This window comes from Pteropus medius, unplaced genomic scaffold (genome assembly GCF_902729225.1).
Source record: "Pteropus medius unplaced genomic scaffold, Ma_sr-lr_union100, whole genome shotgun sequence".
Taxonomy (NCBI): Eukaryota; Metazoa; Chordata; class Mammalia; order Chiroptera; family Pteropodidae; genus Pteropus; species Pteropus medius.
Window position 1 is genome coordinate 908,572 of NW_024346771.1, and position 17,846 is coordinate 926,417.

Genomic DNA, 17,846 nt, shown 5'->3' on the forward strand with positions numbered 1-17,846 from the left:
TAGCCTTGGCATGTATCTTTCAGCAGCTGGAGACACTAGCCAATGACAGTCCTTATAGCAGGTTCTCTCTTAAAGGGAGATCTATATGGTGTACTCTATGTCTGCCATATGGGTGGATTTTAGGATTTAAGCCTCAAAGCCAACTTTATTTTCAAGTTATTGGTATAGGTGGGAGTGGGAAAACATTTCACTGCTGCCCCCATATACAGACGGTAGATATCAAGAATTTAATTTTGCGACACTCAAACCAGTACATATCTGTGTGCTTCCCAGTTTTATCAGAGAGATCACTATGTTTGATGGGCAAAGTACTGGAAGTCCTACTTTATTCGTAGTGTGTATAAAGGGCTGTTTGAAATGATGCAGTTCTTTTTTTTTTCTCATTAAACTTTGTTTTAAAGGAGTTTCAAAATGCTGTGACAGATTTTTGGTCAAGTTGTTTCCATTAAAAAGTACTAATTTTAAAAACTAATAACTTAAAAACTGCCACACACACATAAAACCAAATGGTCCACAAAACATTTTCCTTTCCTTCTGAAGATTTTACGATGCATTGTGACCATGAACCAGTCTTTTACTATTAAAATTAAATGGCCAATGGAGACAAACAGTTCTGAGACCGTTCTTTCACCACTGATTAAGGCTGGGGTGGCAGGTGTTGGGGATAATATTCATTCAGCCTTCTGAGCTTTCTGGGTAGACTTCGTGACCTAGCCAGCTCCAGCTGCCTTCTTGTCCACTGCTTTGAAGACACCCACAGCAACTGTCTGTCTCATGTTACGAACAGCAAAATGGCCCAGAGGAGGACAGCCAGAGAAGCTCTCAACACACATGGGCTTGCCAAGAACCATATTAACAATGGCAGCATCACCATATTTCAAAAACTTTGGGCCATCTTCTAGCTTTTTCCCAGAACGACGATCCATCTCCTTCAGTTCAGCAAATTTGCAAGCTATGTGAGCTGTGTGACAATCCAGCACAGGTGCATATTCGGCACTGATTTGGCCTGGGTGGTTCAGGGTAATCACCTGAGCTGTAAAGCCAGCTGTTTCCACTGGTGGGTCATTTTTGCTGTTGCCAGACGCATTGCCATGATGAATATCTTTGACAGACACATTCTTGACATTGAAGCCCACATTGTCCCCAGGAAGAGCTTCACTCAAAGCTTCATGGGGCATTTCAACAGACTTTACTTCAGTTGTAACGTTGACTGAAGCAAAGGTGTGAGGTTTGAGTACACCAGTCTCCACTTGACCCAAAGGGACAGTACCAATTTTGTGGACATCCTGGAGTGGCAGATGCAAAGGCTTGTCAGTTGGATGGGTTGGTAGCAGGATACAATCCAGAGCTTCAAGCAGCGTGGTTCCACTTGCCATCTTTACAGGTGACTTTCCATCCCTTGAACCAAGGCATATTAGCACTTGGCTCCAGTATGTTGTCACCATTCCATCCAGAAGTTAGCACAAATACTACTGTGTCAGGGTTGTAGCCAATTTTCTTAATGTAGGTGCTGACTTCCTCAACGATTTCCTCATATCTCTTCTGGCTGTAAGGCTGCTTAGTGGAATCTTGTTAACCAACAATTAGCTCTTTCATATCCAGTGTATAAACCAGAAGGGATTGTTCACAGGTCTGACCATTCTTGGAGATACCTGCTTCAAATTCACCAACACCAGCAGCAACAATCAGGACAGCACAGTTATCCTGTGATGTGCCTGTAATCATGTTTTTGATAAAGTCTCTGGGTCCTAGGGCATCAATGATGGTCACATAATACTTGCTGGTCTCGAATTTCCAAAGGGAGATATCAATGGTGATACCACACTCATGTTCAGCTTTTAATTTATCCAAGACCCAGGCGTAGTTGAAGGAGCCCTTCCCCATCTCAGCAGCCTCCTTCTCAAATTTTTCTATGGTTCTTTTGTCAATCCCACCACATCATCAGACGACCAGTTGTGGTAGACCTGCTGGAATCTATGTGTCCAATGACAACAATGTTGATGTGAGTCTTTTCCTTTCCCATTTTGGCTTAGATATAGCGTTGGTTTTCATGACACTTGTGTTCTGGCAGCAAACCCATTGTGAAAAAGAAAGCTGAAATGATGCATTCTTAAGGCCCCTAAGGCTTCAAATTCTTTTTCTCACTCTTGTTCCACAATGGACACCTACCAGCAGTCAGGTATAGAATTACATACACAGCAGGCATCTTGCATCACCTACCTTTTCCAGATTGGCTCATGTTGCAATCTAGGAATGGGCCTACAAATCTAGAACATTTTTGGATTGCATTTCCCCTTCTCTTAAAATAAAATAAAAAACACACCACTAATGGCAACAATAGACTTGTAGCAGAGGAAAAGAAAGACCAAGCAAGAGAAATGAATTTAAAAAGAAAAACCATAAAACCATGTGATTATGTGCAGAACAATTATGACCCAACTGTACTTCGATTGGACACTTTTCCAGATTACCCTCTCATCAGATAGCTCTAGTGGGTCTGAAAATTTAGGCAGCCCAAAGTATTTTGACCAACATACCAGAAAAATAACTCTCCACCTTCAAAATTATCACAACCAAGAAAATTTTGAAATACCAAAATTAGCAGTCAGCTGAATTCTTCAGGGTAAAATAAACAACCGAATCAGTAAGTGACCAGGTGGGTAGTACTTCAGATAAAGATTGATGGTTAAACTTTTTCTGAAAATCTGTACAAAAACTTGGCCTTCAGAAAAGGAAATATGAGAACATTAGACACAATGAGTAGCCAAGGATGTGATCATATCCTCTCTAATTGTTGCTTCTTTTCTACTTTTTTTTGAGGTTGGATTTTCACTTATCCGAAATGCTAATAGCTCCTTTATATTAATTAATTTTGAAACATAGGTATGATTACTTTAATGCTGTCTAAGAAACAGTAAATTAATACACAGTATAATTTAGCTAATTACCTAGATCTATGCTGCCCAATATGACAGCCTCTAACCACAAGTGACTACTTAAATTTAAACTAAATTTGTATTAATTAAAATAAAATAAAGTTTAAAAATTCAGTTCCTCAATTGAACTAGTCATATTTCCAGTACCCAATAGCCAAAGCTATTAGATGCTGCTGATCCAGATGACTGATTAGATTTTAAACTAAGTTGGCCTGGTATACAGGATAGCCAAACAGCTCTCATTTGCAAATGATTAAATAAGTTGTATATTTGACTTTTGCTAATAACTAATTCGACTTTCTGCTTATAACGTCTCTGCTGTGAGAACTCCCCTTCTAGCTTTCCTTCCTTCCTCATCCTTCCTTCCTTTCCTTTGTTAATTCTTCTGTTGTCTGGTGAGAAAAAGAATTATGCTCCTAAACATTCTCAACAGGGTTAGCCTGTTGCTCTCACCTGTAGTGTTTAAAGCCAAAAGGAAAAGATAGACCTTAGATAAGGCAGAATTTCAAAATAGCAACCAACTGGAGATTTATACTCTTCCTCTTGGAAATGAGCTTTCTGATTAGATTAAGTTCACTTTTTTTTTAATTAAACAAAATTATATTATCTTCATTCTGTATTTTATTTACCCAAGTAAAGATAAAATAGTTTTTTATAAAAAATGACAAATATATTTGAAAATTAATAAAACAGCTTAATTATATTTTCAGAGGAGTTTTTAAAAATTCAATGGCTTCTTTCTAAAGACATCTGTGGTGTTTCTAAAGACAGATTTAGAAATTTTTTACATTATGTAAAAATTTATCAATATTTTTTAAAAATCAGAAATATTTTTGTATTTAGTTGGGTCAAATGTCATATACAACAATTAGAGACACTGGTCCTATTGCTTAAATCATTAATAAAATCTTGCCCATCAAATCAGACCTCATTTTGAATTAAGTAATCTTTACATGAGTGAAAACATTCATGCATTTTATCGATTGTGCAGTGATAGATTTAGATACCACAAAAAGGGAACTTTCTTTATCCCCCTGTAGCTGAAATTAAAACATCTCTTAAGCCCTTGATGGCAAAAATCTTCATCTTGCCTATTGACTCTAAACTCAGTCACTCCCAGGTTTTTAGTTTATTTTGGGGAATTACACCAGCAATTCAGTGATCATCAGTTCCTTTCTCTTCCACTTCTCCGAGGGGTGAGCTCATTCATTCATTCACCAAATATTTACTGAACTCCTCCTACATACCAGGAACTAGGAATTGAGGATATGATGGTAAATAAGACTAAGTCTTTGCTCCTGTGGAACACATGTTCCAGTGGGGAAGATGGACAATAAGAAAGCAAACAATAAATACATGAAAAATATACAGTGATAGAAACTCTGCAGGGAATTGAAACAGAGTGTTGTGATAGGAGCCTGGGTGAGCAGGGGGTCCCCCCTGTGGTAGGGTTAAACTGAAAACCGAATAATAAGAAAACCAGCCTTGAGAAAGGAAAACAAGAACTTTAGTTGAAGGTAACAGTAAGCACAAAGACTCTAAAGTGAGAAAGAGCTTGACTTCTGGTTTCTGACATCTTCCATGGCCTTCAGTATCGGCAAAGGGGTTTTCACGGCCACTTCTCCTCCCTGACCCAGAGAAATGCATGAGGTTGCCTCAGTCAGTGAGGGCAACTAGAAAATTTTAGGAAAGAGAAACTTTAATACTATCTCAGACTTTTATCACGTAAGAGTAAAAATTCTTTGATAAACCTATGAATTTCTTCCTTTTTATTTTATATACCTTGCCTTGCTTATTTGTAGCTTTTAGTAGAATATGGAAATGGTACTCGGAAAGTCTGGAGCTTGATATAGCACAACATTTGAAAGAAGAGACAAAATGACCATTTTTTTTTTTGACAAGAGCATCATCTTTCTTGCAGGACCACACTGGTTAGTTGTTGCTTTTGCCTCAGTTGAGCACCTAAACAAGACAGTACATATCACAAAGTGGTTAGGAACATTATTTATGTCAATGTGATTTTTAAAAACATATATACAAATAAAATAAATCTAATATTCTCCTTATAATCTTTAAATATTATCTATTCCTTGAGGCTATGTCATCTATCCATCAATCTACACATCCATCCAACCAACCATCCACATATTAGGCAGATTTAATTGAGCATCTGAGGATGAGCTCCTTCTCTATTCAGCCCTCTCTGACTCCTTCAACACTTATTTCTCTTCCTTCTCTTGGAATCCTTATGGCCCTTTTTCCATACTGCACAATTTAGTACTTTATGATGTGTCACATGTATTATTCATTCTGATAGTTGAGATGGTAGCAAGAATCAGGTAGATATTACTCTCAGTTTACTAATGAGGAAACCAAGGCCTGGAGCATTGACATATGTGAGAGCTCTATTCTTCTACTAAATATCCATTGGCTTAGTTTTTTAAATAAAGTTAAACATATACTTTTGTCTCAGTAATCTCACCCCTAATTATTTTCCAAAAGATATAAGAATGTATGTCCACACAAAGACTTATACATGAATGTTTATTGTAGCTTTACTCGCAATAGCTCAAAGCTTAACTAGTCCAGGTGTTCATCAATAAGAGAATAGGTGAACTGTGGTATACAATGGAAAAACTACTCAGAAACCAAAAGGAGCAAACTGCTGAACATGGATGAATCTCAAAAACATTATGCTGAGCAAAAGAAGCCAGACCTATAAGAGTATTACTATATGATCCAATTTATATGAAACTTTACAGCAGGTAAAGCTAATCTGGAGATATAAAAAGCATATTAATGGCTGTCTGGGGCCAGAAATGGAATTGGGTAGTAGGTGAGCAATGACTCTAAAGGGGCAAAAGAGAACTTTTTGGGGTGGTGGAAATCTTCTCTATCTTAATTGTAGTGGTGGTTGCATGGGTGTTTGCTTTTGTCAAACCCTTTGAACTGTACACTTAAAGTGGATGCATTTCATTGTATGCAATTTATATCTTAATAAAGATAATTTTAAAAATACAGATCTATCTATACAGTGTATATATACATATGTACATACATATATGTATGTGTGTATGTATATAAAATTTCCCCCCTTATCTGTATTAGAAGAGTAATGGGGATGAGGCTATAGGGAAGTGTATATGTCAGAAAGTTCCAGAAAAAGATGAGAATATTTCTTAGCTTTGAAGATAACATGCAATGAGCAGGTAGAAATATGTTCTAAAATACAGGAACGAGGCCACTGCACAAACTTGAAGTTCGGCTTTTGGGAGAGGAGGCCTCTAGGTCCTCCTAATAACTTGGTATTGCAATAAGGTGTCATTAAAAATGGAATCCTGAGGTGGCCCTACCTGTGGCCTGGCTTTAGCAGACATAGGTATGGGGCGAGGAGGAGTTAGTGATGGATCAGGTGAGGAGAAGGACTACGTACTGTCTGATGGGTCAGCCGGGCCTCCACTGAGTTTAAGCCCTCCAACTGCTCTCTGGCTCCCCGCAGAGGCTGGGGCTCTCCAGTGGGGATGAAAATGAGGAGAAAACCTTTCTCAAAGTGTGGACTCCAGAAAAGATAGCTCACAGGTGAGATGACCAGAAATCTGTCCTTTTGGAGAATCCAACTTCGTACTAGTTGCTGGAAGCTCTGTGGTATTGAACTGCTTGGCTACAGTCAAGCAGTTCCTGGTCAGAGTGACATGGAGCAGCAGCGGTCAGCAGGCCTAGTGCCAAATGGATGTTTGTTGTCAGTGCCCCTTTCTTGTGATAATAGTGCCTGGATTGTCCTTCTGGACTCTTGGTCCAAGTTGTCCTGGTGAGGACAGAACCACCCTGGCTCTCTGGGGAGAGCAATGACTCAGGCACAGTTACTCAGAGCTTCACACTCCCCTGGCCATAGTTGTTTTCAAGGATGAGCATATGACTGCTCCCTCCCCAAAGCCGATAGGATGCCATGAGACATTTTTGGAGAATGAAACATTTCTGAGAAGAATAGAATTTTTCCTCTGAAGCTGAAACTTGAAAAGATTTAGGGTTGGATCTGCCATCACCATCTTGGTACTACTGGAGCCATCTCAGAGGAAATCAGGTGAGAGATGGAGAAAAATCAAGTGCCAAAGACAGTGCTAGGCCTTGAATCCAACCATGACTGACAAGTCTATCCTTGGATTTTTTTATTTTTTTCACTCAGTTCCCCAATAAATTCCTTTTTTTGCTTCAACTGGCTGGGGGCACATTTTCTGTCACATGCAACTGAAGTGGCAAGCTCCTCCTGCATCTTCTGCCTAGAGTTACCTCACCCTACCCCACACCTATCTACTGGCAAACACCTTCTCTTTCAAGACTCACTTTAAGCACCAATCATTTATGAGTTTTTCTTGGCTTCCCTGTCTCAGTAGAACTGACTCCCCTTTATTTTTCCCTTTGTACTCTGTACACGCTTCTATCACAGCACCTAAATTACTTATAATTCTTATTCTTATGGGTGTGACCTTCTCTCTCTGTAAAGCTGTTGAAGTCAAGAGCTGTCTATCTGTGGCCTTTGTATCCTTAGAGTCTAACCTAGTGTCTGACATATAGTAGGTGCATGACTAGTATTTGTTGCATGTATGAATGAATGAACAGAGTGAGAATCTGATATAAATTTTCCAAAAAGAGATATTTATATCTCAGCAGATGGACAGAGTATAGTCGTAGAGAATTTGGGATGGACAATGGAAAAAAACCAATCTGTCTGTCTGTCAGTCAGTTAGTTAGCCACTGTCTGTCTATCTGAATGTCCCTGGGCATCATTCAAAACTGAGACTTCCACACTGGAACAGTGACTCATGCTTGGGAATAGAAAAGTCAGGGCTGTTTAAATGCAACCTACGCCTGGCACTGATTTTTGTGGCAACTATTGCCAAACCCTGCTCTTAGGTGGGGAGCTCAGGGAGCAGCTCTGGAAAGCCAGGGGCACAAAAGCTGAGGAAATGAGATGGGGTGCGTGTGATGGAATAGTTTCTAATATTTAGTAAATTCTTATTGATCGATTTCATTTATTTCTCACATTAATCTCTCCATTAATGAGATGCTGCATGAAATTATAAATATGACCAATAATAGAATAAAATGACATTAGCAGATGTAAACAGAAAATGTTTGAAATATCAAATAATTTTCCAAAACTATCCTCAAGATAATATTAGTAAATAGGTCTGATTAACTATCATGTTTGGGTGTACTGATCTTGCAGACGTTTTTTATTTCCCAACTCCAAGTTCTAACATCTATTATATAGAAGACCTTGGGCAAGTCATTCTGCATATCAAGGATATAATTTTATCACCAGTAAAACCATCATCCCTACTTACATCTCACAGTTGTAATGATGATTAAATAAAGGGAGAGAAGGGGAATTGGAATAAAATTGGATGCTTTTTGTGTTCCCAATCTTGTGCTGTTTATTTCATAGATTGCCTTTGTATTGATTTTCTTGATTACAAGTAACAGAGAAAAACAATGCAAATGGCCTTAAGCAAAACCAAAATATGTTTGCTCTTATAACTGAAAAATCTGAAGATAGAGCTGGGCTCCAATGATATCACTGGAACCCAACCACTCTCTCTCACCTCTGTTCTCCTCAATGTTGGCTCAATTTCCAAAGATTACTGTCCCTTGTGGTCACAAGATGCTTCCATGCTTCCAGCAGCAGCAGACCTCATTCAAGTCTATTAGAAAGAAGTAATTATCCTTTTCCTAGGATTCCGAGCAAAAACCTCATTGAGTTATATTGACTCTCTTGGGATAATGTGCCCATACCCAAACCAATCATTATGATTAAAGAAAAAAAAAAGCCATATTCTATCTGATTGCCTAGGCTGAGTCACATGCCCATACCCTACCATCATTTTATGAATTGAGAGAAAAAAGTTGGTGATCCCTCTGAGGGAAATTGTGCTATGGTTACTAGTAGAGGGAATGGAGGCTGAGTGACAAAACAACAGATGTCAATTATCCATATGTAACTCTTAATACCTCAGGCCAAACTAGGGTGATAGTAGTGGCAGATGGGAGGGACAAATAGGGTCACAAGATCATACAAACTAGAATTCCTCTTTCTTTATCCCTACTTGTTATGTAGGAACTCCAGCCCCTCAGCCAAGGGAGATTCCTGGATATAGTGCCCTATTCAAGTCCCAGTCCAGAGCTTATGTATAACGAGGTAGGGGAGCAGATAGTTGAGGAGTACCAAAGTGGAGAGACATACTTGAGCTTGAGTTGATTGCCTGATGAGTATCCCTCAGCTGCTCTCCCAGAGCTTCTGTCTGGGCAGGCATGATATCGTGAAAGTGGTTATGCTTATCTGGCCACAGGAATTGTACTCAAACAGCCCTGTGTGTTATTACTTACTCTTTGTTGCAGTCTTCATGCTCTAAGAGTCCCTGGGGGCTGGACTGGCCTTCAATCTACTTGGTAAACTACTGAGAACCATGCCTCTCCTTCAGGGATAGCTTATTATTGCTCTTAGATCAGACCCAGTGTCTCAACTCATTCTCCATTAGATCTCCTCTCCTCATGCAAATCCATGCCTAGAAAGGATTGTAGCAATGGAGTTGATTGCCCTACCAGTCTTCCAGGCATTCCTTAAACACTGTAGAGTGGAAATTATAAATAATAACAACATTTAATATTAATTGAGAACTTGCTATGTGCCAGGCAGAGTTTTAAAGGCTTTACATATGCTATCCCCCCAATTACTCTATCATCCTTGTGGCTCTACACATAGCCATTACATTACTACTGACTATTTTCCCTATGCTATACTCCCCATCCCCACGACAGTCTTTCAACTACTAATATGTTCCTCTTTAACATTTCATCAATTTTTCTCAACCCCTCTATCCCCCCTCCCCTCTGACCATCACCAGATTATCCTCTATATTTGTTATTCTGTTTTCGATTAGTTTGTTCTTTCTGTTCCTTAGATTCTGCATATAAGTGAAATCATATGGTATTTATCTTTCTCTGCCTGACTTATTTCACTCAGCATAATAACCTCTAGGTATATCCATGTCCTTGCAAATGATAGGATTTCATTTTTTATGGCTGAGTAATATTCCATTGTATATGTGAACTATAACTTCTTTATCCAATCATCTGTTGTTAGGCATTTGGGTTGCTTCCATATCTTGGCTATTGTGAATAATGGCACTGCCTGAACGTATGGGTGCATATATCTTTTTGAATTAGTGTTTTGGTTTTATTTGCATAAATACCTAGAAGTACAATTGCTGGGTCAAAAGTAGATCCATTTTTATTTTTTTGAGGAAACCCCAGACTGTTTTCCATAGTGGATGTACCAATTTTCAATTCCACCAACAGCATATGAGGGTTCCCTTTTCTCCACATCCTCGCAGACATGGTTATTTTTTGATTTATTGATGATAGCCATTCTGACAGGTGTAAAGTGATATCTCAATGTGGTTTTAATTTGCATTTCCCTGATTAGTGATCTTGAGCATTGGTTTATATGTCTATTGGCTATATGTATGTCCTCTTTGGGAAAATGTCTATTCAGGTCCTCTGCCCATTATTAAATCAGATTACTTATATTTTTGGTGTTAAGTTGTATGTGTTTCTTATATAGTTTGGATATTAACTTCTTATCTGATGTATCATTGGTGAATATATTCTCCCATTTAGTAGATTGTATTTTCATTTTGTCAATGGTTGCCTTTGCTGTGCAAAATCTTTTTAGTTTGATGTAGTTCCACTTGTTTATTTTTTCTTTTTTCTTCCCTTGCTTGAGGAGACATACACAAAAAAATATTACTAAGACCAATGTCAGAGAGTTTACTGCCTATGTTTTATCCTAAAAGTTTTATGCTTTTAGGTCTTACATTTAAGTGTTTAATCCATTTTGAGTTTATTTTTGTGTATGGTGCAAGAAGGTGGTCCAGTTTCATTTTTTTTGTATGTGTCTGTCCAGTTTTCCCAACACAATTTATTGAAGAGACTGTCTTTACCCCATTGTATGTCCTCACCTCTTTTGTCATATATTAAATGAGCATGTAGACATTGATTTATTTCTGGGCTCTCTATTCTGTTCCATTGATCTATGTATCTGTTTTTATGCCATTACCATGCTATTTTGATTAATGTAGCCTTGTAGTTTGATATCAGGTAGTGTGATACCTCCAACTTTGTTCTTCTTTCTCAAAATTGCTTGGCTATTCAGGATATTTTATGGTTCCATATAAAATTTTGGATTATTTGTTCTAGTTCTCTGAAAAATGTTCTCTCTTTCAAAAAAAAATGATATTTTGATAGGGGTTGCATTGAATCTATAGATTGCTTTGGGTAGTATGGACATTTTAATGATGTTGATTCTTCTGACCTGTGAGCATGGTATATGCTTCCATTTATTTGTATCTTCTTCAATTTCTTTCTTCAGTGACATAATTTTCTGAGAACAAGTCCTTTACTTCCTTGGTTAATTTGATTCCTTGGTATTTTATTGTTTTTGATGCAATTGTAAATGGGATTGTTTTCTTAATTTCTCTTTCTGAAAGTTTGTCATTGGTGTATAAAAATGCAACTGACTTCTAAATATATTAATTTTGTATCCTGCTACTTTACTGAATTTATTAATCAGTTCTAAGAATTTTTTGGGTGGAATCTTTAGGGTTCACTATATATACTATCATGTAATCTGCAAATAATGACAGTTTTACTTCTTTCTTTCCAATTTGGATGCCTTTAATTTCTCTTTCTTGTCTGATTACTGTAGCTAAGATTTCCAATATCACGTTAAACAGAAGTGGTGAAAATGGGCATCCTTGTCTTGTTCCTGATCTTAAAGAAAATGCTTTTAGCCTTTCCCATTGAATATGATGTTAGCTGTAGGCTTATCATATATGGCCTTTATTATGTTGAGGTATATTACCTCTGTTCCTACTTTGCTGAGAGCTTTTATCATAAATGGATGCTTCGTCTAATGCTTTTTCTGTATCTCTCGATGTGATAATTTTATTTTTATCTTTCAGTTTGTTAATGCGGCATATCACATTAGTTGATTTGCAGATAACATACCAAACTTGCATCCCAGGAATAAATCCAACTTGATCGTGGTGTATGATCTTTTAAATATATTGCTGAATTTGGTTTATTAATATTTTGTTGAGGATTTTGCATCAATATTCATAAGGAATATCAGCTACAATTTTATTTTCTTGTAATGGCTTTGTCTGATTTTGAAATCAAGGTAATGGTATCCTCATAAAAAAGAACTAGGGAGCCTTTCTCCTCTTGAATTTTTTGCAATAGTTTGAGAAGAATAGGTGTTAATTCTTCTGTTAATGTTTGGTAAAATTCACCTAAAAAGCCATTTGGTCCAGTACTGTTGTTTTTCTGAGTTTTTTGATTACTGATTCGATATCTTTTGTGGGAATCAGTCGGTTCAGATTTTCTGTTTCTTGGGAGATTATATGTTTCTAGGAATATATCTATTTCTTCCAGATTATCCAATTTGTTAGCGTATAATTGCTTGTGGTATTTTCTTATAACCCTTTGTATTTCTGTGGCATATGTTGTTACTTCTCTTTTATTTCTGATTTTATTTCTTTGGGTCCTCTCTATATTTTTTCTTGATGAGTCTGGTTAAAATTTTATAAATTTTGTTTATCCTTTCAAAGAACCAGCTCTTGGTTTCCTTAATCTTTTGCATTGTATTTTTAGACTATTTCATTTATTTCTGCTCTGATTTTTCTTATTTCTTTCCTTCTACTCACTTTGGATTTTATTTTCTGTTCTTTTTCTAGTTCTTTTAAGTGTAAAATTAGATTGTTTATTTGAGATTTTTCATATTTTGTGAGGTGGCACTGTATTGCTATGGTTTTTCCTCTTAAGACTGCGTTCATTGTGTCTCATAGATTTTGAGTTGTGTTTTCATTTTCATTTGTCTCAAGGTATCTTTTGATTTCTTCCTTGATCTCATTGTTACTCTATTAATTGTTTAGTAGCATGTTATTTAACCTCCATGTGTTTGCGTATTTTCTTTTTTCTTGTAGTTGATTTCTAGTTTCATACCATTTTGGTTGGAGAAAACTTTTGATAGATTTCAATCTTCTTAAATTTATTTAGGCTTTTTTAGTGGCCTAACATGTGGTCTATCCTGGAAAATATTCCACGTGCTACACAACTCAGTCTTTCCCTCATATGTTTCTTGCGTGTCCCAGGATGCTGACCAGGGCAAGTGCCTGCAAGCAAATGAGTCTGTGCCCAGGCCTTTTAAGTGGGACATCTGAGTTTTCACGTTCTTTCCATCTCACCCAGAAGACCAGAATCCCCACTGATTTTTATAGTCAAATTTTGTGGGAACTCCTCTTCCTGGGATTGGATCCCTGAGCTGGAGAGCCCCTGTGATGGGTAGGGCTCCTCACTTCTTCATGGGGACCTCTGCAGTCATGCTCTCTCTCCCAGTGCTCAACCACCATGCATGGGTACGGGGCCAGTACCTTTTTGCTCCACCCCTCCTACTGGTCTCAATGTGGCTTTTTCTTTATACCTCAGATATATATGATATGATCAGCTAGATTTCAGGTGGTTCTCCAAGTTGACTGTGTTATAATTTGGTTGTAATTTTAATGTGGTCATGGGAGGAGACAAACCCTGCTTTTCCCTAGCCTGCCATTATTTTGACCCCAATCTCTCTCCACCTATTCTTCACATTGTAATCAGACTGTTTTTGCTTGTTTGTTCATTTATTTGTTTGTTTTGAAGTACAAGTATTATCTCCTTACTTAAACACTGCAATGGCCATTACATTACTTTTAGGGATGAGTTGCAGACTCATCACAGCTCACAGGCCCTGAAATGGCAAGTTGGTTTTATCCCAAGATTGTTTAATGGTTCCCACTGCCCTCAGGATATAGGTCAAGTGTGCAATCAGTAAGATCTTTTATTCCCTGGATCCTGCCTGTTCTTCAGCTCATCCCTGAATTCTAACCCATCTGCACTCTGCCCTCAAGTCATCCTGAGCCTCCTCCAGGTCCTGGAATGTGCCATAGTCACCTCTGTGCTAAGCCCTTGCACCTGTTGCATTTTTCTTCCTTTCTGCATTAGCCCTTTACTGTTTATTTTTTGCAATTTTCCATGGTTTCTTCATCCAGGGAGCCTTCCCAGACTTTCAAGTCTAGGTTAGGTGCCCTTACTTTGTGGTCTCATAGACCCTTTTGTTTCTCATAGCTTCTACACTTTTGCATTGTGAATGTCAACTAGGGTGACAGATTCCCTGTTGGTGTAAGCTGTAAGCTCTGTGTGGAAAGGACTATGTCTATTTTATTCATTGCCATATTCCCAGCACAACCTACCAGTGTGTGGCACATGGTAGATATTCAACCAATGTGTTGGGTGAGAAACAGCAGCTATTAAATATTATAATTCTTTCAACCACTATTTATTAAGTGTCTGTCATGTGCCAGGTAGTGGATTAAGAAACTGATTATGGAAAAGCTACTATGGAAACGCGTTTATAATGCAATCTGATGTTAAATAAATAAATAAAAACCAGAGTACAAAACTGTATGTACACTATGATTACAACTTTAAAAAATATGCAGGAGACAGTCTGGTATTATGCAGTGTTTTTGATGTTTTCTATTTTTAGTTAAAGCTTTTTTGTTGAAACGAAATCTTAGAAACCCTATATTTTTTTTTTCTTAAAAAATCACAGATTTCCTGCTTGATATAGGGGTGGGGGCCAGAGCCTTCCACACTTCTTTTCTACTTCTTTTCTCTCAGCCCCTGCACCAACTACCACCACTGCCAAGCCAGAAGGCAGCCTCTGTGGCACATTTACAGAGGATTATTTGATAATCCCCAGAATAGATTTCTGGTTAAACATTGCATTTTAAAAACATGCACTTTTCTTTGATCCTTTCCAAAACACCACAAAAAATGACAGCAAAGAAGCCAAAAAGGCCAAGTCCACAAGGACAGAGGGTATGAGTGAAGAGTCAGTGTCAACTTATTTTTGGAACAGGGGCTAGATGAGTGAAGACTAACTCAGCAGAGCTGAGAAAACTGAAACTGGAATATCTACAGATGGGGAACTGTTAAGAAAGAAGCCAGTTTATGGCATAGCACTCCAGAAAAGCCCTGGAGTGGAGGCTCAGATTCTTCTGAAAGAGAGGGTGAGAGGCAAGGATGTAAACTGGAGGTTTATGGAAAGTCCTCTGAAGGAGCAGTCAGATCCCCAGGTTCCTTCTGCTTTTCTCAGCACTCAAATAATTACTTTGTTCTACTCTAGGAGAAACCAGGTTTACACTTTGGAGAAAGTGAAATAGAAGATGCTCCAGACTCAGGGACACAGGCCAAGCAAGAGTGGCAGAGATGCCTTACTGCACAAGGAAAATTAACTGACTGGTATAGGGTTGCACGTGGGTCAATTGAGTCCATCCTTGGCATTTATATTCTGAAGCTGAGAGAGAAAAGCAGAGTCGAAAGCCATGTTGGCCCTCCACACAGAGAAAACACATCTGAAATGGAAAAGAATGAAGTCAAACACAGATGAAAGAGAGACAGACAGACAGACAGACAGACAGACAGAGATTGTGTGTGTGTGTGTGTGTGTGTGTGTGTGTGTGTGTGTGTGTGTTTATCTTGGATGTGTGAAGGTCCTTGCTCTAGTCCTTGAGGTAATTGGCTTTGAATAGATCCTTTGAATAGACTCTTCTTTCAATTCTGTAAACTACCCAGTATCCTTCTGTATTAATTTTCTAGGATGGCCGCAACAAAGTACCACAGATTGGGTAGCTTAAACCTCATGGTCTTGGTTTATAGATGGCCTCTTTTCCCTGAGTCTTCCATGTGCTCCTTCTGTGTTGTCTGTGTCCTAATCTCCTCTTCTTACATGGACACCAGTCAGATAGGATTAGGGCCACCCTAAAGATTTCATTTTACCTTAATTACCTCTTTAAAGGCTCTATCTCCAGATATAGTCACATTCTGAGGTACTGGCTGTTCGGACTTCAACATATGAAATTTAGGAGGACACAATTCAGCACATAACAACTAATATGGACAGCAAATAAATATCTTTTGAAATAACTTAAGCTATTTTTAATTTAGCTTCTGCCACTTGTACCCAAAGATCTCTGATTTATCATTCACTCAGCTCTTGTGTACTGCCTTGCGAACATTATAGTCTTCTTTAATTGTTCTTCAGACCTGCACTGCCTTTCACTTTTTCCTGTGTTTATGTTCCTTAAAATGAGAAGTAGATAGTAGTTTGTGCAGCCTATGGATCCAGATGATCAGATTAGTAGAGCTCTACTTATTAGTTGTCTGATCTTAGTGAAGTTCTCTATGCCTCAATTTCTTCATCTGTAAAATGAAGATGGTGAAATAGCAGATTGTTGTGAAGATTTAATATGTAAATGAATATAAAGCATTTAGAACAGAGACTGGCATATGGTGAGTGCTCTGTAAATATGTACTATTGTTCATTCATTCAGTGGTCTCCGTGGGAAATAACTGTATGTCATGAACATGATAGATAAATATTTATTAATTCTAACTTCATAAATGTATCAAATCTTTATTAATCAGTATATTATCCTCCAATGTCTTTTTTACTTTCTTTTTCATTGTTTAGTTAATGGCCATGATAAACAACTATAACTCTGGACCACCTATCTTAAATAACTTAAGCCATCTGGTACAATAAACAAGTGTGGAGCCATTTTCTTGTACTTTATAAATTTTATGGTTCAGGATAGAGGCTGAGATAAAAGACAAGGTTGCTGACTTCCAGTCATGGCTCCACTTCTTAACTGTGAGACCAGACAAAAGTCTCATGGTCTCTGGGCTCTAGATTCTTTCTAGGCTGAGGCTGGATTATACACTCTTCATGGTCTCTCACTCTAACCTTCTATATTACTTACCTTTGAAAGAACATCTTACATGAGCTTCTCAGATCCCTGAAAAGTTACATTCTCCCTCCTTTACTATTTTGAATATAACCTTTGGTAATATAACCTTAACATATAGATGTATTCCTGGGCATCAGTTATACAAATGAGAAATAAATCATCAAAATTTGGCAAAGATCAGTATCAGTTATAGTATCTTTTACTAAGTTAAGCATTTTATTCTCTAATGCATAGAGAATAAAATACCTCCAAAGAAATCAGTAAGAAGATAAGAAAGAATAACAAATGTTATTTTATTTTATTGAACTTTAAATCACTGGCCAGTTTAATTTCTTCAGAATAGTGTTTTGAGTCCTGACTTTGTAGTCAATTGGTTATTCAGTCTGCATTGTAGAGTCTGATATGGCCAGGAGGTAGGAGTGTGGGGCACAAAAGAAGCAAAATACATGATGTCTGCTCTTAATGAGGCTTCCATCTTGTGCTGGGAACATTGGCACAAAACACTCTTTCTGAACATGTGCACACTCCAGCATGTGCAAAGTAACATCACGAAAATGTATTGACTGCCTACTGGGTTCTGGGTAGTCTCCGTGGGAAATAACTGTATGGTTCTGGGGACCAGTGCTGAACAAGGCAAAATTCTAGTCCCCATGGAGTTAATATTTTAGTTAAATATACATCTCTGAATAAAAAAAAGAAGATGAAGATAAAGTGAGGGTTAATTTCCCTCCAGAAGCCTCACGCTTGAGCAATAGGGGACAGTCTCTTCAGGCAGGGAAACTCTGTCATTCCTGGCTCTGTGTCTCCCTGCTTTGGGAAGCAGTGGTGCACCTTGTGCATCTGACATACAGAGCAGATCATTGTTTCACAGACCTTACTTTATACAACACTGCTTCAGCAATTATATGAAATGAAATGAATAATAATGAACAAAAAAACCCAGATCTGTCTTTTATTGAGCATTGTATATGTAGTCATATCAATAAATTAGGTAATAAAATAA

General features: G+C 37.8%; 2 long non-coding RNA genes and 1 pseudogene across 3 annotated transcripts in view; 1 reads left to right on the top strand and 2 right to left on the bottom strand.

Annotated features, from left to right (window-relative positions):
* Positions 1-402: 402 nt before the first annotated feature.
* Positions 403-3,477, bottom strand: LOC120613817 (elongation factor 1-alpha 1-like; annotated as a pseudogene).
* A 213-nt stretch (positions 3,478-3,690) lies between these two features.
* LOC120613850 (uncharacterized) lies at positions 3,691-6,506 on the bottom strand. The gene is made up of 3 exons (XR_005655783.1): positions 6,370-6,506; positions 4,719-4,898; positions 3,691-4,609 (listed from the first exon to the last, which is right to left on the bottom strand). It is a non-coding gene; the product is annotated as an uncharacterized LOC120613850 (long non-coding RNA).
* Positions 6,507-6,596: 90 nt separating this feature from the next.
* Positions 6,597-17,846, top strand: part of LOC120613851 (uncharacterized) — a 30,692-nt gene continuing 19,442 nt past the window's right edge. For both annotated transcript variants that reach the window (XR_005655785.1, XR_005655786.1), the window contains exon 1: positions 6,597-7,017. This is a non-coding gene — a long non-coding RNA (uncharacterized LOC120613851). The remainder of the gene's footprint in view (positions 7,018-17,846) is intronic.